The sequence below is a fragment of the Schistocerca cancellata genome, chromosome 1 (assembly GCF_023864275.1).
Source record: "Schistocerca cancellata isolate TAMUIC-IGC-003103 chromosome 1, iqSchCanc2.1, whole genome shotgun sequence".
NCBI lineage: Eukaryota > Metazoa > Arthropoda > Insecta > Orthoptera > Acrididae > Schistocerca > Schistocerca cancellata.
The window spans coordinates 1,113,827,278-1,113,851,509 of NC_064626.1; positions in this window are offsets into that span (position 1 = coordinate 1,113,827,278).

Genomic DNA, 24,232 nt, shown 5'->3' on the forward strand with positions numbered 1-24,232 from the left:
GTTTGGAAGTACCGTGCACTATTCAGTGTCCCCTCGACGATCACCAGTGGTGTACGGCCAGTGTAGGAGATCGCTCCCCACACCATGATGCCGGGTGTTGGCCCTGTGTGCCTCGGTCGTATGCAGTCCTGATTGTGGCGCTCACCTGCACGGCGCCAAACACGCATACGACCATCATTGGCACCAAGGCAGAAGCGACTCTCATCGCTGAAGACGACACGTCTCCATTCGTCCCTCCATTCACGCCTGTCGCGACACCACTGGAGGCGGGCTGCTTGATGTCGGGGCGTGAGCGGAAGACGGCCTAACGGTGTGCCGGACCGTAGCCCAGCTTCATGGAGACGGTTGCGAATGGTCCTCGCCGATACCCCAGGAGCAACAGTGTCCCTAATTTGCTGGGAAGTGGCGGTGCTGTCCCCTACGGCACTGCGTAGGATCCTACGGTCTTGGCGTGCATCCGTGCGTCGCTGCGGTCCGGTCCCAGGTCGACGGGCACGTGCACCTTCCGCCGACCACTGGCGACAACATCGATGTACTGTGGAGACCTCACGCCCCACGTGTTGAGCAATTCGGCGGTACGTCCACCCGGCCTCCCGCATGCCCACTATACGCCCTCGCTCAAAGTCCGTCAACTGCACATACGGTTCACGTCCACGCTGTCGCGGCATGCTACCAGTGTTAAAGACTGCGATGGAGCTCCGTATGCCACGGCAAACTGGCTGACACTGACGGCGGCGGTGCACAAATGCCGCGCAGCTAGCGCCATTCGACGGCCAACACCGCGGTTCCTGGTGTGTCCGCTGTGCCGTGCGTGTGATCATTGCTTGTACAGCCCTCTCGCAGTGTCCGGAGCAAGTATGGTGGGTCTGACACACCGGTGTCAATGTGTTCTTTTTTCCATTTCCAGGAGTGTACATGAAAATATAATGTATTTAAAGCAAAACTTACATACAAAAAGATCACTCATCACTCAAACATCATGCACTACACAGCTATAATACAAGACAAAAATTGGATGTACATGTTCAAAGCGCCAACACAAAGTTATTTCAAAATGGTCTTAACCATCCTAGTATCAATCTATACAATGCCTTACCAGATACCATTAAACACATACAAAACATTGGTCACTTCAAATATAAATTGAAGTTGTACTGGGCTAATGACTGCTTTTACACAGTAAATGAATATCTACAAAAATAAATTTTTCTATGTTAACCCAATGCAGTCTCATTCCGAAGAACGTTTGTATTTTCTCTCTTTGTATATAGTGTAACGACATTTATTTAAGTATTCATCATTTATTAATATATTAATGTGTTTTATTGTGTAGAAATGTATATTATATGTAAAACTTAATATTAACATAAAAATCCAAATATCTCTTGCACATTGTGCAGCTGTAGATGTAAATGGAACAGTAAATCAATAAAGCAATTCAAGAATAATAGGGTTCTAAACATTCACTCAAGAACTGTGTATAGTCTCCATTCCAAGTCTCGATATTGAGGCTCAAGAGCCCTCCTGCAAAGTGTATATCAGTCTGCTCAATCCCTCATCTTGAGGTGTTGGTAATAGTCCAGTGACAATATTTTTTCTTTCCGAGATGTCAGGCTTCATGATTGGCACACATGTTTCCCATTTCCTTTTGGTGGCCACAAACCTTTTCTGAGGCTCAAATCGAGAAACTTTGTTGATGAAAGGGCAGGTAATTTAGTTGATGTAGACTGCATAGCTTGAAGAGTGGGCATCAGAGAGGACAGACATTTGCTGATGACTTCACATGCCTCTTCAGATGTGGCTTCATTCAAACAAATTAAACTGTTGCAAAAGCTTTTCTCATTTGTGTTCCAGGCTTTTAAAGTGTCTCAATGTGACAGGGTTTTGCAATTCCTTTATTATGACGTCCTGATTATCGCCACTACCTGGCTCACAGACAATGAAGTGAGTGTCTGAGGACTCAGGTTCGCTATCAACTTTTTCAGCTGTAAATGTGCAAACTAAATGAATATGTTTGCACATGTTGAATTTGATAGCTGAATCAACACAACTACAAATGTATTCATGAATACAAGCATTGCAGTCAGAGCAATGTAGCTAATTTGCATAGACTGCCTTGCAATTTTTTTACAATGTATGTATCCTCATTGTTTGCTGATACTACTTCCCACTCTCTATCTCCACAAATAACATTTTCAGGTTTCAACTGCTGTGATGATAGATGCCGTTGCCTTATGGTTGATAATTTGGTCGTCAGTTTTCCTTTATTCAAATGAATCAACCTATCACCCAACTTGTTTCGCAAGTAGCGCATAAGCGCTTGGGCTTCTTTCCCTTCAAATGTGTGTGTTTGATCACACCGTGCATTCTTTCTAAATGCATGTTGGTGTTTGGAGTGTTGTGCTGTCGGTAACAATATGCCCAATTTGTAGATGTGGCCTTTTAGGTTTTTTCAAAATACATCCCAAATTCCGAAAGGTCCGGTTCTGTTTTCATGTAGTGTATAGCCTCTTCTAAAATTCCCTGAAAACTTTCTCAGTTGTTGTGCTCCATTAATGTTCTAATTAGCTTATACACTTGCACTTGATTTTCGCGTCCCTTTACCCTACACAGATTTTTTCTCCATGCTCTGTCAACATGCCATCAACAGAACAATCTTTGCTTAGGTGGAGTCATTATTTTGCACCAGGCATTGAAAAATACATCTGCCATGTCAGACATCAACACATTTGTATGTACTGGGACTTGCAGTGTGTTTCTTATGACACTTAAAAAACTTCCATAACTGGAAGATCTCCTCTATTGGAAAACATGAACGAACATGAAAATCCCTGCCATAATTCATCTAACACTAATAACGTTGTCAATTCGAACCCATAGTCATTTAAACCATGGGTGCTGTCCATACAAACACAGTCACCTCCAAATTTCACCAACATATCTTTTTGAGGTTCGTTCAATATTATTAAAATGAAATCTTCATTTTGCAGATTGTATTCTTGTGATGCAACACCTTGTGGTTTGTAGTACTGGACAACAGATCCTGTCTCCTGCATCTCCCTCACCCACGATTCCACACTAGTACAATCGTTTTTATGTCTTATACCCTCAGACTTCAGGTTGTAACTTTGTGCTACATTGTGGATATCTTTTCTTGACGGCAAGTTATGACGCTGCAAACCACTATCTTGAACCGGATATCTAAGGGAGTCGAGAATGTGATCAAACGGAATTTTCATAGCAATTTTCTTTGCTATTTCCTCTCAAATTTCGAAAGCCTCAAACGTCCGATCTCCTGCTGATGACCCACATGTGTGCTACAAAAGATAACTTTCACTCGGCCTGATGGATAAAGTGTATCATCCATTCTAGATGGGCAGTTACCACCAATTTTATTACTGCCCATTAGTTTTAAGTGACACTTATTGCTTGCACGGGGTCTGTAATTTCCATCACGGTGGCATTTAAAATACAACTTGCTGCTTCCATCCGCACTTTTATTACACTGTTTTCTTGCATGTACAAATTCACTCACAGCATCTTTTTCTAATTGACGTTTCCATTCATAAAATTTACTTTGATCACAAAATTCATGATTTTCTTCGCAGATAACTAGATCATGGAGCAATGAATAATGTTGAAGCATTCCGTTTCTATTTGAGCTGCCAAAGTCACATAAAGCACACAGTACTATATTTTTGCATTCTGTGTTATGCACAGCATTCTCATGACGCTTTAGAGCATCTGCTCTGGGAGTGGAATACCCGCACAAAACACACGTAACTTTTTCACCAACAGCAACCGGGTGCTTGTAGCGGATGTGGCAATATAAGTTTCTATTGTTGCTATAACTTGCAGTGCACAAATTGCAATTGCATTGCTCCATATTTCTAATGAGAACCGGTTCACACAATAACACGGTAACAATAACAAAAACAAGCGAAGTAACGAACAGTACACACAAGACTCAGCCGAAAGTAACAGCGACTGTCAACTGTAAACTGTCAAGCTTTCACTGTCTGCCACCAGAGGGGCTACGAGTGGAGCAGACCCGGAGTCAGCCGAACCGAAGTTAGCAGAGTTCACCCGAACGGCTCCACAATTTGCTGTCCCCAGACGTAAGTGTATTGCTCCTGTGGTAGACCCCAGGAGTCAGGGAGAGGAGAACCAGCGCTCTACCCAACGCCAGCCCCGGGGATCGGGCGGTGAAGCTTCAGGAGGTCTCTCGCGGACTGTGGGGACCAGGTTCCTCTCCAGTTCAGGTGGGCCGCCGAATATACGACGCTCTGGATGCCGGGACGGAGTTCGAGGACAGCTCACCTGATGGACGGCGTGTTGTACTTCGCCGCCTTCTGCTGGTGACACCAGACGAGCCGGAGGTGGTCTCCCGACTATCTGGGCGTCTTTGACCGCGACGATATCAGGCTTGTGGAGGCCTTCTGGTGTTCGAAGATGAGGCTCCACTGAGACATTTAAGCCCCTTTGCACGAGTCCACGCGCGAAGTACTTCACGACGGCGTCGTGACATCTACATCTACATCCATACTCCGCAAGCCACCTAACGGTGTGTGGCGGAGGGTACCTTGAGTACCTCTATCGGTTCTCCCTTCTATTCCAGTCTCGTATTGTTCGTGGAAAGAAGGATTGTCGGTATGCCTCTGTGTGGGCTCTAATCTCTCTGATTTTATCCTCATGGTCTCTTCGCGAGGTATACGTAGGAGGGAGCAATATAATTCTTGACTCCTCGGTGGAGGTATGTTCTCGAAACTTCAGCAAAAGCCCGTACCCAGCTACTGAGCATCTCTCTTGGAGAGTCTTCCACTGGAGTTTATCTGTCATCTCCGTAACGCTTTCGCGATTACTAAATGATCCTGTAACGAAGCGCGCTGCTCTCCGTTGGATCTTCTCTATATCTTCTATCAACCCTATCTGGTACGGATCCCACACTGCTGAGCAGTATTCAAGCAGTGGGCGAACAAGTGTACTGTAATCTACTTCCTTTGTTTTCGGATTGCATTTCCTTAGGATTCTTCCAATGAATCTCAGTCTGGCATCTGCCATACCGACGATCAACATTATATGATCATTCCATTTTAAATCACTCCTAATGCGTACTCCCAGATAATTTATGGTATTAACTGCTTCCAGTTGCTGACCTGCTATTTTGTAGCTAAATGATAAAGGATCTATCTTTCTGTGTATTCGCAGCACATTACACTCGTCTACATTGAGATTCAATTGCCATTCCCTGCACCATGCGTCAATTCGCTGCAGATCCTCCCGCATTTCAGTACAATTTTCCATTGTTACAACCTCTCGATACACCACAGCATCATCTGCAAAAAGCCTCAGTGAACTTCCGATGTCATCCACAAGGTCATTTATGTATATTGTGAATAGCAACGGTCCTATGACACTCCCCTGCGGCACACCTGAAATTACTCTTACTTCGGAAGACTTCTCTCCATTGAGAATAACATGCTGCGTCCTGTTATCTAGGAACTCCTCAATCCAATCACACAATTGGTCTGATAGTCCATATGCTCTTACTTTGTTCATTAAACGACTGTGGGGAACTGTATCGAACGCCTTGCGGAAGTCAAGAAACACGGCATCTACCTGTGAACCCGTGTCTATGGCCCTCTGAGTCTCGTGGACGAATAGCGCGAGCTGGGTTTCACATGACCGTCTTTTTCGAAACCCATGCTGATTCCTACAGAGTAGATTTCTAGTCTCCAGAAAAGTCATTATACTCGAACACAATACGTGTTCCAAAATTCTACAACTGATCGACGTTAGAGATATAGGTCTATAGTTCTGCACATCTGTTCGACGTCCCTTCTTGAAAACGGGGATGACCTGTGCCCTTTTCCAATCCTTTGGCACGCTACGCTCTTCTAGAGACCTACGGTACACCGCTGCAAGAAGGGGGGCAAGTTCCTTCGCGTACTCTGTGTAAAATTGAACTGGTGACGTTTCATGCGGGACCCGTGCGTCTGTCTGCAAGCCTGGATGATGTGATTGGCGGTCTCGACGGCCCTGCAGCCCGCGCGGCATCGCTTGTCAGCCGCTGCCGGCGGCTTAGACGCGCCTTGGAGGGCAAGGCGTTGATGCAGACGCGGATGGCATTAATGAAGTCATACCCAGAGAGAAGACGACGTATCGGTGACCCAGTGGTGCTGCCCCCGGATGGCGGCACTCAGAGGGCCACACCGTCGAAGGTGACGTCCAGGCGAGCTGCCTACATGTCCCCGACCTGCTCCGACGTCGTGAGGATGTGGCCTTCCCACGTTGAGTGCCGCTCGAGCGCCGCACCTCGCGCAGGCCCGCGTCGTCCGCAGCTGGCCCCATCGTCTGCAGTGTCGGGAGGCGGCCCCGCAGTAGCGTAGGGCCCATCCAGCGGGCAGATAGAATGCCAAGGTCCCCGTGGGCTACAGGAGAGTGGAATTAGCCGAAGGGGGTGTCTGCTGGGAGGCGGAACCGTCTTCTGAGAGCTGCTCGCACTGCGGTGTCCGTGGCGTTCAGGGCACCGATCCGCGTCCGGCTGAGGGCCAGCCCACGATACAGTCCCGGCAGCAGCACGTGGACGAGGGCGTAGAGGCGCTGTTGCGGCTTCAGGGGGGCCCGGGAGATGACGTCCAACTACTCCTGCAGATGGCGCCGAGGATGGATCAGGCACCGACCAGAAGAGGAGAACTGCAGCCCCAGGTACCGGGGTCTTAGGGTCGGCATGGTGGCGTTTCCGGCTGTGAAGGTGATTGTGTCCTCCACCTTCACCTTTTTCTCGCGGCCGGAGGCCACTCAGGCGAGGGTGAAACACTTTCGCGCGTTGATGTGCAGCCCCATATGGGCGAGGGCTGCTGTGGCTGCGTCAATGAGGGACTGCAGGCCCCTCTTCGTCGATGCGAACAGCAGGACGTCATCAGCGAAGGCTGCAGCGTTGATCTTGCGACCTAAAATCCGGGCTCCTATGTGGGAAGGCAAGGTGTTAAGCATACTATCGACGGCCATATTGAAGAGTGGGGGGAGAGAGTGGGTCCCCTCGACGGCTGCACAGCCATGCCCACGCCGCCACCGCCTGCTATCACCGTCGTGCTGCTCTTGTAGCAGCTCTCGCCGTAGTCGGTAAATTCGGTCGGAAGACCATGCGCTTTCAGCACAGGGGGTAGAGCAGCATGCTCGACGGAATCTAACGCCTTAGACACGTCGAGAGACGCAACAGAGAGCGGCAGGAGCAGACTGCGTCGTGGTCGAGGATGAATGTATTTTCCAGCATCCCGTCCCGAGGGATGAAGGCAGGCTGCCGTTCGTCCACAGCACACAGACGCATCAGGCGCGAGGCCAGGACCTTGTGGAAAGTCCTCGCCAGCACCGAGCATACGGTGATGGGACGAAAGTCAGCGGGGGATTCTGGTGCAGCCGTTTTGGGGAGTAAGGTGGTCCGGGCTTTGAGGAGGGAAGGAGCGAGTGCTCGCGGAAGGAGGAGGAAATTCATAATTTTCAGGAGCACGTCGCGCGGCAGGCGGCGCGGCTCGGCTGGAGTTAGGCCGTCCGGGCCCGGCGCAGAACCCCTGGGTGGCAAGGAAGCAGCGTCCCCTTCTCCTGTGACCGGCCGCCATAGGCACTCTAAGTCCACAGGCTGCGAGTGCGGCAGAAGGCGGTCACTGATGGCGTCAGTGGTGGACTGCGGCTGCTGTTGGAAGAGGTCGGCCCGGCAGTCGTGCAGACCGGGGGTGTCAGGTGGCGGCTGCAACAGGGGACTCCTGGAAGACCTCCTGTATCCGTGCGAACTCCACCGGCGCCGCTTCCGCCGGCGCTCAGGTGGCTGCTGCCGTTTAGGTGGCGAGGGGATCAGAGCATGCCCAAGATGGTGGCGGGCGGCGTCCCCGGCCCCAAAGCAATGATGCTGTCCAGGGCCGTGAAACGCTGTGCGGAAGCGGGAAGCCCCGCTAGGTGCTCGACACCGGCATCTGGCGGCGGCGTCCATGGCGGTGTCGTGTTGTCCTCTCCCCGTCCGGCGGCGGCGACGCAGCCAGTCCCTGGCTGGACGACGGTCCCTCCTCGGCCCTCTCCCGCAGGTCGGCCAGAAACTCCTGTACGCGCAGGGGTGGCCAGATGCCCTTCCTATCGCCACGCCGTTACCTAATGGAACGGACTACTTTCGTATATGCCACATCTGTCTGAGTGCAGCGTTATTTATGTGAAAGTGAGTGAAAGTTAGTGAAAGTTTTTACGTAATATTTGCAAATGGTTTAACTGAGGCGGAATTTTAATACCAGCACGATATTCATCTTGTGCAATGTGGTAGACCGCCTAAAAACCACCGGCGAGTATCCCCGTCCCGGAGACGGCGCTTTAACGCGCATGGCTACCTGGGCGGGTCGAATGTCTCCCTAGCAGCCATGCTACGATTATGCTTCCAGCGTGACGCGGCCCCGCCACACACTGCTGGTGGTGTCACAACATATATACAGTGTTTTCGCTAATTGATGGATCGGGAGAGGTGGAGCAGCAGCTCTGGCCAAAACGCTGACCCACCTCGCTCCTGTGTGTGTGTGTGTGTGTGTGTGTGTGTGTGTGTGTGTGTGTGTGTGTGTGTGGCGGAGGGGGCGGAGGCGTTTTGTGTACGAGACACCGATTGGCACTCCACAAGAGCTGGTTGCTCTTTAGGCTGAAGCTGTAGCCATTATTCATGAAGTACCTGGATAATTGGAACACGTGGAGTCTGCCCAGTGTTCTGGCTTTCTCAATCATTGCACTGTCCGACCAGATGTGTTAGGGGGCTGTATGCTGAAGGTTGTACATGCGGGAAACTTGGAAAGACGTGTTTACTACACGATGCAACGGCTTTTAAGAGGCGAATATTTTGCAGCATACTTTTGTAAGCAGGATTATCACTGATATTTATTTTCAACTTCTTATTTTTCTGCCACAGAAATAACTATTCAACAGGTATATTAGGTAGTATTAATACGAAAGAAGAACGACATAACGTTGTACTGAAGAAAAAGCTTTACATACAAACATGTAATTTGTTGTAATTTTTATAAATTTATACAACATTTCGATGTATGTGGAACTATGCCGTTCGTGATGCAGTCGAACAGTCACGCAGATTATCAGTTTCACAACAGAAAAAAATATTCGTTCTCACACATATGTTAAACCAAATATTGAAATAACTTGAGCAGGTTGGCTGTACAGCCATGGATACTGTTTTTGGGCAATATTTCATAAAATTCCTGTATTGAAGAAACAGGTGTGAGCTGGGTACTACACTGCACGTCTGGAATCTGAAGTTCAAGGTAATGAGGTGCTTCAGCAGTCAAAAGCGAAAACGGTTAGACAAATAAAGCGAAATTTGTCTTCAGTAATGCAAAGCCTTGGAATTTTTAATCACTGAAACAGTCATTCAGGTCGAAAAAATTACTAACTTTAGTTTCCGAAAATATACCATGTCATGGACTTTAAGTTCATTTTTTGCGAACGTTTGGTTTCTGTCTGACAGCATCAATCTCCTTAATCCATATCTATTACCTACTGATGCTCCCACTGCATTAAGAGACTTAATTCAAGTCACTTGTAATGTCAACCATAAAAAATTGTCACCTGTTTACTATCCCTTAAATCAGTTTGTTTTTGCTTATTGGCCGTCTTCAGATCAGCAAGCACATTTATTGTTACTCGTCGAAAGACAAGTAGATCTTACTATCTCTGGGTGGTGTTGCAACGACGTCCCTATGAGTTTTTTCTCTTCCTTTTAGTCGTAATAGTGTGACGGCACATTAAGCCCTTTGCATGGCATTCAAACGATATGAAAAGTAAAGCAATTCCCATTCAGCATTGAACGACATAGCAGCTTCACTTTTTTTTAGACTGATGCGTAGATGCCGTAGCACTCGTGATGAACGTAAATATAGATTAAAACGAATCCTATTGCTAGCGAACCGTTTGGCGCGTTACAAAGGCGACTACCTAGTTTTATCGGCGTCCCGTCGCAGCCTTCCTTTTCCTCCTCACCTCTCAGAACCACCCATCATTGTGCTCGGAGCGCTAGACAAGAGAGCGGCCGGAACGCACATTTCGGCGGAGCACTATCCTGCGTGCACGCTGATCCCAGTTGTGAATTGACGTAAACGCAAGACATTTCAAACAACATTTCTACAACAGTATTAAGCACATGGCAATCTGAACAACATCTCTGAACATCACTGGCGTCAAAATCTTCATAGAATCTTAGAGGGGAACCGGTGCACCTGCGACCTATAACAAAGTTCCTTCACGTCCTCTTAATACAAATTTAGTACGTAGTTTTTTGCACCCTGTTACGGTTAAAGAGGTGTGTGTGTGTGTGTGTGTGTGTGTGTGTGTGTGTGTGTGTGTGTTTTGCGGACTTGGTCTGGGCGGCGTCAGGTCTGCCCAAATCGTGAGTTTTTCGAGTGGATGAATGGTTACGGCGAGGTTTCCGCTGGATAGTGTTGCGAATATCTGAAACATTAGATGTTACTACCTACTAAATGCCAGAACTTTATTATTACAAGGCAGCGTTAGCTAACTTTGGGAATGAGAGGACTGAGTCCAAAACGAGAGAATAGGCTTTGCAAAAGCGTGTTTGAATTTTTACACGACGTGAATCTTACACATAGGCAGCTGTATCAAGAATGGAAGTTTTAAAAATTTCACTGGGTATAGTAATTCGCACTGCATAGCTTAATACCCTTTAAGACCCAAAGATGGTCATTTTCATGACAACTCGACCACCTTTGATGAAAATAAAATAGTAATATACAGTACAATGTTGCACAGCACCGCCTACACAAAATACACTCCTGGAAATTGAAATAAGAACACCGTGAATTCATTGTCCCAGGAAGGGGAAACTTTATTGACACATTCCTGGGGTCAGATACATCACATGATCACACTGACAGAACCACAGGCACATAGACACAGGCAACAGAGCATGCACAATGTCGGCACTAGTACAGTGTATATCCACCTTTCGCAGCAATGAAGGCTGCTATTCTCCCATGGAGACGATCGTAGAGATGCTGGATGTAGTCCTGTGGAACGGCTTGCCATGCCATTTCCACCTGGCGCCTCAGTTGGACCAGCGTTCGTGCTGGACGTGCAGACCGCGTGAGACGACGCTTCATCCAGTCCCAAACATGCTCAATGGGGGACAGATCCGGAGATCTTGCTGGCCAGGGTAGTTGACTTACACCTTCTAGAGCACGTTGGGTGGCACGGGATACATGCGGACGTGCATTGTCCTGTTGGAACAGCAAGTTTCCTTGCCGGTCTAGGAATGGTAGAACGATGGGTTCGATGACGGTTTGGATGTACCGTGCACTATTCAGTGTCCCCTCGACGATCACCAGTGGTGTACGGCCAGTGTAGGAGATCGCTCCCCACACCATGATGCCGGGTGTTGGCCCTGTGTGCCTCGGTCGTATGCAGTCCTGATTGTGGCGCTCACCTGCACGGCGCCAAACACGCATACGACCATCATTGGCACCAAGGCAGAAGCGACTCTCATCGCCAAAGACGACACGTCTCCATTCGTCCCTCCATTCACGCCTGTCGCGACACCACTGGAGGCGGGCTGCACGATGTTGGGGCGTGAGCGGAAGACGGCCTAACGGTGTGCGGGACCGTAGCCCAGCTTCATGGAGACGGTTGCGAATGGTCCTCGCCGATACCCCAGGAGCAACAGTGTCCCTAATTTGCTGGGAAGTGGCGGTGCGGTCCCCTACGGCACTGCGTAGGATCCTACGGTCTTGGCGTGCATCCGTGCGTCGCTGCGGTCCGGTCCCAGGTCGACGGGCACGTGCACCTTCCGCCGACCACTGGCGACAACATCGATGTACTGTGGAGACTTCACGCCCCACGTGTTGAGCAATTCGGCGGTACGTCCACCCGGCCTCCCGCATGCCCACTATACGCCCTCGCTCAAAGTCCGTCAACTGCACATACGGTTCACGTCCACGCTGTCGCGGCATGCTACCAGTGTTAAAGACTGCGATGGAGCTCCGTATGCCACGGCAAACTGGCTGACACTGACGGCGGCGGTGCACAAATGCTGCGCAGCTAGCGCCATTCGACGGCCACCACCGCGGTTCCTGGTGTGTCCGCTGTGCCGTGCGTGTGATCATTGCTTGTACAGCCCTCTCGCAGTGTCCGGAGCAAGTATGGTGGGTCTGACACACCGGTGTCAATGTGTTCTTTTTTCCATTTCCAGGAGTGTATTATTAATTAAAAACTACAGACTTTTAATGGATGTACTAGAATTTGGAACTTAAAATGACTAACTGCATTAAATGAATACGCGCTTATTTTGCTCACTTCCTTCGGCACTAGTCGCTGCCTGTCTCCAACACAGTGACCAAATAAACACACACTGATACTCGTGCATGGCCCGTGACGCAGCAGCGGGCACGTGACGGCCACAAACTTATGTAAACGGAGCAGACAGATGGGGGGGATCGCCCAAGCGAAGATATGGGCTACAAATGGGGAACCCTACTAAGATAAGCGACTTTGAAAAAGGACGCAGCCTGTGGAAGAGTATCTCGAAAACGGTGAATCTGATCGAATGTTCACATTCTACTGTCGTGATCATCTACGGAAATAGGTACGACAGTGAAACTACCGCTAGGCGCTACATGGTTGGACGTCCACGATTCTTCGGAGAACGTGGGGTTCGGAGGCTTGTCTGCTCTCTAAAGTGGGACAGACTGGTCTGTGGCATCTCTGCCGAAAGAGCACAATGCCGGTGCACGCTGTAATGGTCGCCTGGTCGTAGATATTGCTAATTGCTATAATCGCACTATTTCACTCCCATTTACGGAGCTTGCTAGCACTTGATGTTAGGTTGGCGCCATTACAATGCATTGTAGTAATCACTGCTGCTTGCTGGATCGCTGCTGTGTCTCGATGTTGATGCTGGCTCTAAATCTGGTTGTCTAGGGTTAAAAACATGAGGTCCCGTGTTTTGTTTTATGTGCTTTTGATGATAAAGGATGAACGAAACCAACAAATATGTAAACTTCAAATATATTTCTCTGGTGGCCATCTTAATTCCACTGTCCACCAAAGACTATGACACAACACAACTTCCTTTACATGTTCTTTGGATTGTTTATCCACCTCAAACAATAACACACAAACACACTGTACCAAAGTGACATTCCGACTGCCTTTCGACCCTTCTTGCTGCTCGTATTTATAACATTGTCAAAGAACTACTAAAGAGAGATATAGTTTACAAGTCACATGTACATCTGTTATCATAATTTGTGCAGAAAAGTTATTAATTTGCATCGAGTGACATAATTTAACATGTTATTAAAATGACAGACAGATTTGTTGACTTGACAGAATAATTCTTTATTACAAAAAGTCCGTTTTTTAGAAGTTTGTCAATTACTTCTCTAATTTGCATAAATAAGTAATTAACATGAATTATTAAGAAATACATTGGTTTTCGTCTAAAACAGGATTGATTTCGTGAATACTAAGTGAAACCGCTCCTAGTGAACAAATAGGTTTCACTGGGTGATTTTTATTTAAGGAGATCCAAAATACCTAAGTTGTACACTATTTTTCGTACTTCATATTAATTATTTAAGATGAACTCAGTGTTTTTACATGATGACATTTGCTATATCAGTGATCAAGTGATATTAACTTTTGTGTGGGTTAGTTATTCAGTATAATTTAATGGGTTGACTTTATGGAGACATGTTACGCAATCATTGTTAACATACACAATTACTTTTCTATAATCATAAATACTCGTTAAACTGGTTCAATTTGGAGGGTATCGCATACTTCGGTACAGTAAAGCCTTTAATATGTTCCGTTACAACGCCCAAGTGTTTCCGAGCACACCGTTCATCGTACCTTGTTGAACATCGAGCTCCGCAGCAGACCACCCCTGCGTGTTCACAAGTCGACCCAACGACATCGTCACTTTCGACTGCAGTGGACACGGGACCTTCGAGATTCGACGGACCATCAATGGAAACGTGTCGGTTCTTTGGGTGAATAACATTTACGCTACACTACATACGTGGTCGTCTCCACAAATGCAGTCATCGAGTTAAATGGCAAGTCGAGACGTGCACCGTGTCACGGGCGCAGGCTGGTGGGAACAGAATTATGCTATGGAAGACATCACTTGCAAGGGACATGTGGTGGTAATCTAAGACTCGCTGAAAGCTGCGAACCACCTGCATGCCTTCATGCTTGATGTCTTCCCAGACGGCGATGTCATCTTTCAGCAGGAAAACTGTCCGTGTATGAGGCAGAAACGTGCTACAGTGGTTGGAGGAGCATTACAGTGGTTTGACTTTGATGTCTAGGCGGCCGAATTCGCTTGAAGTAAATCCTATGCAATCCATCTGGGTAGCTACCTGGCGGCATAACAGCGTACAAAAATCAAAGGCTCGTTATTTACGCTAGTAACATGAACTCTGCTTAGACATGTAACGCCACATACCTTCACAAGTCTACCAGGAAACTTGGCTGATTCCTGAGGCGCAGAATCAGTGATTTACACTCCTGGAAATGGAAAAAAGAACACATTGACACCGGTGTGTCAGACCCACCATACTTGCTCCGGACACTGCGAGAGGGCTGTACAAGCAATGATCACACGTACGGCACAGCGGACACACCAGGAACCGCGGTGTTGGCCGTCGAATGGCGCTAGCTGCGCAACATTTGTGCACCGCCGCCGTCAGTGTCAGCCAGTTTGCCGTGGCATACGGAGCTCCATCGCAGTGGCATACGGAACTCCATCGCAGTCTTTAACACTGGTAGCATGCCGCGACAGCGTGGACGTGAACCGTATGTGCAGTTGACGGACTTTGAGCGAGGGCGTATAGTGGGCATGCGGGAGGCCGGGTGGACGTACCGCCGAATTGCTCAACACGTGGGGCGTGAGGTCTCCACAGTACATCGATGTTGTCGCCAGTGGTCGGCGGAAGGTGCACGTGCCCGTCGACCTGGGACCGGACCGCAGCGACGCACGGATGCACGCCAAGACCGTAGGATCCTACGCAGTGCCGTACGGGACCGCACCGCCACTTCCCAGCGAATTAGGGACACTGTTGCTCCTGGGGTATCGGCGAGGACCATTCGCAACCGTCTCCATGAAGCTGGGCTACGGTCCCGCACACCGTTAGGCCGTCTTCCGCTCACGCCCCAACATCGTGCAGCCCGCCTCCAGTGGTGTCGCGACAGGCGTGAATGGAGGGACGAATGGAGACGTGTCGTCTTCAGCAATGAGAGTCGCTTCTGCCTTGGTGCCAATGATGGTCGTATGCGTGTTTGGCGCCGTGCAGGTGAGCGCCACAATCAGGACTGCATACGACCGAGGCACACAGGGCCGACACCCGGCATCATGGTGTGGGGAGCGATCTCCTACACTGGCCGTACACCACTGGTGATCGTCGAGGGGACACTGAATAGTGCACGGTACATCCAAACCGTCATCGAACCCATCGTTCTACCATTCCTAGACCGGCAAGGGAACTTGCTGTTCCAACAGGACAATGCACGTCCGCATGTATCCCGTGCCACCCAAAGTGCTCTAGAAGGTGTAAGTCAACTACCCTGGCCAGCAAGATCTCCGGATCTGTCCCCCATTGAGCATGTTGGGACTGGATGAAGCGTCGTCTCACGCGGTCTGCACGTCCAGCACGAACGCTGGTCCAACTGAGGCGCCAGGTGGAAATGGCATGGCAAGCCGTTCCACAGGACTACATCCTGCATCTCTACGATCGTCTCCATGGGAGAATAGCAGCCTGCATTGCTGCGAAAGGTGGATATACACTGTACTAGTGCCGACATTGTGCATGCTCTGTTGCCTGTGTCTATGTGCCTGTGGTTCTGTCAGTGTGATCATGTGATGTATCTGACCCCAGGAATGTGTCAAAGTTTCCCCTTCCTGGGACAATGAATTCACGGTGTTCTTATTTCAATTTCCAGGAGTGTATTTCGTTACAAAGACGCACAAACACGCTACAAAGCAGGTGGTCACAGTATTTTGGCTCATCAGTGTACATGGTAATCTGAGCTTGTTGCTCGAACTAATAAACTGGTTTAGCCGCTGCGGGTCACAACCACCATTTAAAAATGTGAACCTGCAGCACAATTCGGATAGACGGAGGATAACACTGAAAATATTCAGGGACGAAAAGCGACCGTGTGTGATCGCTCCCCCACGGACGGGTGGTGACCAAATTTCGCCATACATAGCCCCAACATCCGAAGAAGTAACTGAAGAAACGTTGTAGTGTCGCAACAGCTTTACTGAAAGAAGGAAAGAAGAAACGTTTTATGTTAACGATATATGTCTCATCAGCATTCGAGATCTTGTAAACGAATTACTCAGTGGTTATTAATTGTGGTCTTAGTAACAGTAGTAGAAATTCTCTTCCGCTCCATAAGTAGTCTGGTTTCCCTATACAGCTCCAGGAAAGGTCCTGGGCGACTCCCCCACTCTTGCCGAATCTGAGCGAAGGCTTCACCCTCCGAGATACACGGAAATCAGAATGATTACCCTTAACCACACAGCAACATATTTGATCAGTAACAGTTTGAGTCGAGGGATATCTACGTTACATGGGACACCGCATAACCTCCATTCCTCCCTTCTCCAATGGGGTTCTCAGCGTAGATCCTTTTCAGGTGTAAAGCTGCGGAACAGTCCATACGACACCAATGCTCGTGAATTCAGCGGATGCGCGTCAGCATTACAATACTTTTTTTGTGGCAGCCGTTACTGTCTCCCTTGCACCCTAGGAGGGCAGAAAAAGTTCTCAGGTACAGACAATGGGGAGTAGGATAGCAGCCTGCTCAGAAGGCCATTAAAACTGCTTTTGAGGAGTGCAATGGAGCGCGCTAGGGGAGGTCGGGAGCGAGACCTGCACCAGCAGACTCGCTAACGGTCTCTGCAGGTAGCCGCAGCAGCAACAGCAGCAGCAGCAACGGCAGCCTGCAGCAGCCGCGCCGGGAAAGGGCCGTTACACGCCGGATACCCACACCACCTGCCCACCACACAAATCTATATCCCGTGCCGCCGAGACTATTTCACAGACACATTAAGCAGCATTCAAAATGCAACAGCAACCGTTGTAGCGGCAGGTACGGTTACAAAAATGACCGTCCATATGTTCGTGGGTAGCTCGCCACGCAGAATCTGCCAGCGTGTCGAATGGAAACAAACGCCTCAAGAGGGAAGGAAACCCTTAATGAATACCGTAACATTAAGCCGACGACTGCATCACAATTTGCGCCCCCCCCCCACCACACACACACACACACACACACACACACACACACACACACACACACACACACACGCGGAGAGAACAGGCTGTTTAAAAGTGTCACATACTCTTAAAGAAGGTACTATTAGTCAAAAGTGGCAGAAGAAAAAGTTCCTCTAATGATATGTCCGGAAGTAAATCCGAGGGTGGTTTGATAGATCTGGTAAAAACGCAAGAAAAAATATTTGCTACTTCTCAAAATCTCCTTTGAAAGATATGCACTTGGTCCAGCCATACTCCAATTTTTTCATCCCACCGGAGAAATGAGTTCTGCCAGACTCTGCAAAATATTAGTTAACTGACACTATCACTTTCTCATTAGGTGAAAGTTTTTTCCCTCAAGACAAAGTTTCAAGTTAGGGAACAGTAACATGTCACTTGCGGCTAAATTTGGTGAACACGGTGGATGAGAATAATTAAAAGCTCAATTCGTGCACTTTCGCCACTGTTATCGCTGATTTATGGGATGGTGCGTTATCCTGGTAAAAGCACTTTTTGGCGTGCCAATCTGTCTTTCAGCCAACCCAAATTTCAAACGATCCAACGTTTTTCCGAATGTATGAGGATTTCCCCGGGAATATCAAAAACCAGTGGCCATCTGTTTACTAGCTGACAAAATGGTGTTTGCTTCTTCGGTGCACTTTCAATTGTTTTTACTGCCGTTTTAACTATGGTACGTAATGGATACATGTTTCATCAACAGTCACAAATCGGCGCAAAATGTTTTGCGGATTGCGATTAAACATCGCCAGAAAATGCGCTGAAATAATACGCCAGATGCGCTTTTCGTCGACTGTGTGCAATCACGGCACTCACCTCGCACACGGCTTCTTCATAGCCAATTCTCCGCGTAGGATACTACGCTCTAGGTCACTTAAGATGTCTACACTCTCAGCAATCTCTCAAATTTTTATTTGGTGGTCTTTCATTACCATACCATGGATATTGTCAGTGGTTTCCTTTGTGGTGACCTCAATTGGACGGTCGGGGCGCCCTTCATCTTCGATACATGTCCCACCACGTTTAAATTCATTAACCCAAAAATAAACGGCCTTCAGTGATGCAGATTCCCCGTGAACTTCAATTCTATTTTGATTTGCGCGGCAGTGTTTAATAACAGCATGGAACTCTTCTCCACTTTCAATCGCAGTCGACACTGACCAATTCAGACGGCAGTCAACAATGGACTGCGCACTATATCAGCAAGGTTGCTACATAGAAGGTTGGGCCAATGTGTTCGGCAGCGATCGGGCGCTTCCGTGTGACGTCACTGTCGAGAAGCGTCAGCAGCGCGAGACGTTCGCATACGGCACTATTGCGCTTACACTAACATTAATTTACGAAAAGTGAAGGGCAATATAATGAATTATGGATTCGATCGAAGCTTACCAATACAGGGACTGAGTGTTAATACCTGCTACGACTGTGAAACTCATTTTCTCTCTGGTAATGACAAAAGTAAAACTACAGATTTGTGGCTCCCCCTCAATTTATATTCTATTACTCAATATGTTTTGTTAGATAACAACGATCTGGTACGCTTCAGTCCCTTTTTATATATTTTGCAATTTTTAATAGTACTGGAAACGCAACAATTACAACAAGAGCTTTCAGTTTACTAAACACATTTTGTGCATCACAGTCGGCAATAGTTTGTACCATCTTTTTCATGCAGGTATTAAGCAGCAACCGTACGTCTAGTTAGATGAGATTACCACACACAATGATACAGAAGCCTGGTTTAATGAACTCACATTCAAAAATTTTAAGAAGAATTTGAATACCTTAATCAGATCTGGAGGGGACTGCAGAAGCTCTCCACCTGTGTGCTTTCTGCTGCTGCTGTTTGGCCCTCTGTGCCTTGGCAGATGTGTTGAAGTGCCTTAACCGGATGAAGGTTCTGGTTTTAGCGTACACTGTGATGACCTCTTGAGGAATAGTTGGAAACTTCCCAATTAAAAGTCTCGTCAGGTTTCTGATTGGTTGGTTGGTTGGTTTGGGGGATGAAAGGGACCAGACAGCTACGGTCATCGGTCCCTTTTTCCAAAGACAAAGAACATCCACAGAGAATAAAAACGAGGAACAGAATAGATCACAGACGATACAGAACAAGAGAAACGGAGACAAGGACAAGACAAAACGAACTAAAACCACACAGAGTGACAGTGGTTGGCCGACCATAGAAATAAAAAAGGAAAAGCCAACCACTTAGAAACACATTAAAAGATCAGTTTAAAATCATAGTCCAAAGGCCAGAATCAAAACAAAAAATATAACAGAAACACTCAGATGAAAGAATAAAAACTCCCTGCCCTAATAAAACGTAAAACTAAGGCAGCCATAACAGGGTCATCGGATAAAACGGCAGGGAGCGTATCAGGCAGCGCAAATGTCTGCCTGACCACAGCTAAAAGGGGGCAGGCCAACAGAATGTGGGCCACCGTCAAAGCCGCCCCGCAGCGACATACAGGAGGGTCCTCCCGGCGCAGTAAATAACTGTGTGTTAGCCGGGAGTGGCCAATACGGAGCCGACAAAGGACGACTGAGTCCCTGCGGTTGGCTCGCATGGAGGACTGCCACACAGTCGTCGTCTCCTTAATGGCACGGAGTTTATTGGGTGTAATCCGATCGCGCCATTCAGCGTCCCAAAGCGCAAAAACTTTTCGGCGGAGGACCGCCCGCAAATCAGCCTCTGGGAGGCCAACATCCAGAGATGGTTTACTCGTGGCCTCTTTCGCCAGGCGGTCAACATGTTCATTGCCCGGGATACCGACATGACCGGGGGTCCACACAAAGACCACAGAGCGGCCGCAACGCGCAAGAGTATGCAGGGACTCATGGATAGCCATCACCAGACGAGAACGAGGAAAACACTGGTCGAGAGCTCGTAAACCGCTCAGGGAATCGCTACAGATAACGAAGGACTCACCTGAGCAGGAGCGGATATACTCTAGGGCTCTAAAGATGGCGACTAGCTCAGCAGTGTAAACGCTGCAGCCAGCCGCCAAGGACCGTTGTTCGGAATGGTCCCCTAGAGTTAGCGCATACCCGACACGACCAGCAACCATCGAACCGTCGGTGTAAACAATTCCAGAGCCCTGGTACGTGGCCAGGATGGAATAAAAGCGGCAGCGGAAGGCCTCTGGAGGGACCGAGTCCTTCGAGCCCTGTGTCAAGTCGAGCCGAAGGCAAGGGCGAGGAACACACCACGGGGGTGTACGCAGAGGCGCCCGGAAAGGAGGTGGAACAGGGAAAAACCCAAGCCCACAGAGAAGCTCCTTGACGCGTACGGCGATCGGACAACCCGACCGGGGCCGACGGTCTGGCAGATGGACGACTGACTGCGGGAACAGGACACGATAATTTGGATGCCCGGGCAAGCTTAGAACATGGGCCGCATAAGCGGCCAGCAAACGTTGGCGCCGGAACCGCAGTGGAGGTACACCTGCCTCCACTAGCACACTGTCCACAGGGCTGGTGCGGAAAGCACCAGTGGCAAGGCGTATCCCGCTGTGGAGAATTGGGTCCAGCACCCGCAACGCAGATGGGGATGCTGAGCCATAAGCTAGGCACCCATAATCCAGGCGAGACTGGATTAACGCCTGGTAGAGCCGCAACAGGGTAGAGCGGTCGGCGCCCCAGTGGGTGTGGCTCAAGCATCTCAGAGCGTTTAGATGCCGCCAACACGTCTGTTTAAGCTGCCGGATATGAGGCAGCCAAGTCAACCGGGCATCGAAAACCACCCCCAAAAACCTGTGGGTTTCCACCACAGCAAGGAGTTCGTCGCCAAGATAAAGCCGCGGCTCAGGATGGACTGTTCGGCGCCGGCAGAAATGCATAACGCGGGTCTTGGCTGCCGAAAACTGAAACCCATGCTCTACAGCCCAAGACTGCGCCTTACGGATAGCGCCCTGTAGCTGACGTTCAACAGCTGCAATGCCAGTAGAGCTGTAATAAAGGCAGAAGTCGTCAGCATACAGGGAAGCAGAGACAGAATTTCCCACGGCCGCAGCGAGCCCGTTAATGGCTATTAAAAACAGGCAGACACTTAAAACAGAACCCTGTGGCACACCGTTCTCCTGGACGTGGGTGGAACTATAGGAGGCTGCGACTTGCACGCGGAAGGTACGATACGACAGGAAATTGCGGATAAAGATCGGCAGAGGGCCCCGAAGACCCCATCCATGAAGCGTAGAAAGGATGTGATGACGCCATGTCGTATCGTACGCCTTCCGCATGTCGAAAAAGACAGCGACCAGGTGCTGACGGCGGGCAAAGGCAGTACGGATGGCCGACTCCAGGCTCACCAGATTGTCGGCGGCGGAGCGGCCTTTCCGGAACCCACCCTGAGACGGAGCCAGAAGGCCCCGAGACTCCAGTACCCAATTTAAGCGCCGGCTCACCATCCGTTCAAGCAACTTGCAAAGAACGTTGGTGAGACTAATGGGACGGTAGCTGTCCACCTCCAGAGGGTTCTTTCCAGGTTTCAAAATGGGGATGACAATACTTTCCCGCCATTGCGACGGAAACTCGCCCTCGACCCAGAGACGGTTGTAAAGGTCGAGGAGGCGTCGCTTGCAGTCCACTGAAAGGTGTTTCAGCATCTGACAGTGGATGCGATCTGGCCCGGGAGCGGTATCAGGGCAAGCGGCAAGGGCACTCTGAAATTCCCACTCACTGAATGGAGCGTTGTAGGGTTCAGAAGCGTCGGTGCGAAAAGAAAGGCTCCGACGTTCCATCCGCTCTTTAATGGAGCGGAAGGCCTGGGGGTAATTCGCAGAAGCGGAACTCATAGCAAAATGCTCTGCTAAGCGGTTTGCAATGACGTCGGAGTCAGTACAAACTGCTCCATTCAGTGAGAGCGCAGGGACGCTGGCAGGGGTCCGATAGCCGTAGACGCGTCGAATCTTGGCCCAGACCTGCGAAGGAGTGACATGGAGGCCAATGGTGGACACATACCGCTCCCAGCACTCCTTCTGGCCTTGGCGGATAAGGAGGCGGGCCCGCGCACGCAGCCGTTTGAAGGCGATAAGGTGGTCTAAGGAGGGATGTCGCTTGTGACGCTGGAGCGCCCGCCGGCGATCTTTAATCGCTTCAGCGATCTCAGGCGACCACCAAGGCACAGCCTTCCGCCGAGGGGACCCAGAAGAACGGGGAATGGCAGATTCGGCGGCAGTAACGATGCCGGTGGTGACCGATTGAACCACCGCATCAATGTCATCACTAGAGAGAGGCTCAATAGCGGCAGTGGAGGAGAACAAGTCCCAGTCAGCCTTATTCATAGCCCATCTGCTAGGGCGCCCAGAAGAGTGACGCTGTGGTAGTGACAGAAAGATCGGAAAGTAGTCACTACCACACAGGTCGTCATGCACACTCCATTGGAGAGACGGTAAGAGGCTAGGGCTACATACTGAAAGGTCAATGGCGGAGTATGTGCCATGCGCCACACTGAAGTGTGTGAAGGCACCATCATTTAAAATCGAGAGATCGAGCTGCGACAATAAATGTTCAACGATGGCGCCTCGACCTGTTGCCACTGACCCACCCCACAGAGGGTTATGGGCGTTGAAGTCGCCCAATAGCAAGAAAGGTGGCGGCAATTGGGCTATCAGCGCAGCCAGGACATGCTGCGTGACATCACCCTCCGGTGGAAGGTAAAGACTGCAGACGGTAACAGCCTGTGGCGTCCACACCCGAACAGCGACAGCCTCTAAAGGTGTGTGGAGAGGGACAGACTCGCTGTGCAGAGTGTGAAGGACATAGAGGCAGACGCCACCCGACACCCTTTCATACGCTGCCCTGTTCTTATAATAACCCCGATAGCCACGGAGGGCGGGGGTTCGCATTGCTGGAAACCAAGTTTCCTGAAGAGCTATGCAGAAGAAAGGGTGACGGCTGATAAGTTGTTGGAGCTCAGCTAGATGGTGGAAAAAGCCGCCGAAGTTCCACTGGAGGATGATATTGTCCATGGCTGAGAAAGGCGTGAAAGGACTGGGAAGGCAATTTACGCCGCTTGTTCACTCACTGCCACCGATTCAGTACCCGTACGAGAGGCATCCATGGCGTCTGAGGGACCAGCGAGATCAAGGTCCTCAGCGGACGCTAGAATCTCGACTGCATCCTCAGACGCAGAGCGCGAAAGGTGCGGTGGGGTTGGCGCCACCGCAAGTTCTGTGGCCTTAGAGGTCTTTCTCTTGGACTTCTCTCGCTGAACCTTGGGTTGCACCGGCTGGGAAGGCTTCACCGATTCAGCCTCCGGGACAGAGGAGGATCGTGAAGCCCTACGCCCGGCCGCTGGTGAGGACTTATGCCACTGGCGGCCGTCATCCTTCCCGCTGGTGGAACCCTGGGAAGGGAGGGTCCCAAGGGAACTCTTACGGGCGAGAGTAGCCGAAGAAGTTAGACGCTTCTCCGGCTGAGAAGCGGGGACGGACGTCCCCGACGGGTGGGAGGAGGTTGCTCCTGAGGTAGGTGGTGCAGGAGCAACCGGTTGGGTAGAGCCCCCCACAGGCAAGGGGGCAGGAGGAGTCGTACTGCTTATCGAGCTGGCTGGAAGTCCCGAAACTGATGGGGCTAGCACAGTTGTCGTAGCAGCTGCATAAGAAGATGTCATTCTCACAGGATGGAGTGTGTCATATTTCCTTTTGGCCTCAGTATAGCTCAGCCGGTCCAGGGTCTTATATTCCATAATTTTGCGCTCTTTCTGAAAGACTTTGCAGTCAGGCGAGCAAGGTGAATGGTGCTCCCCGCAGTTGACACAGATGGGAGGCGGGGCACATGGAGTATCGGGATGAGATGGGCGTCCGCAATCTCGACATGTGAGGCTGGAAGTGCAGCGGGAAGACATATGGCCGAACTTCCAGCACTTGAAGCACCGCATCGGGGGAGGAATA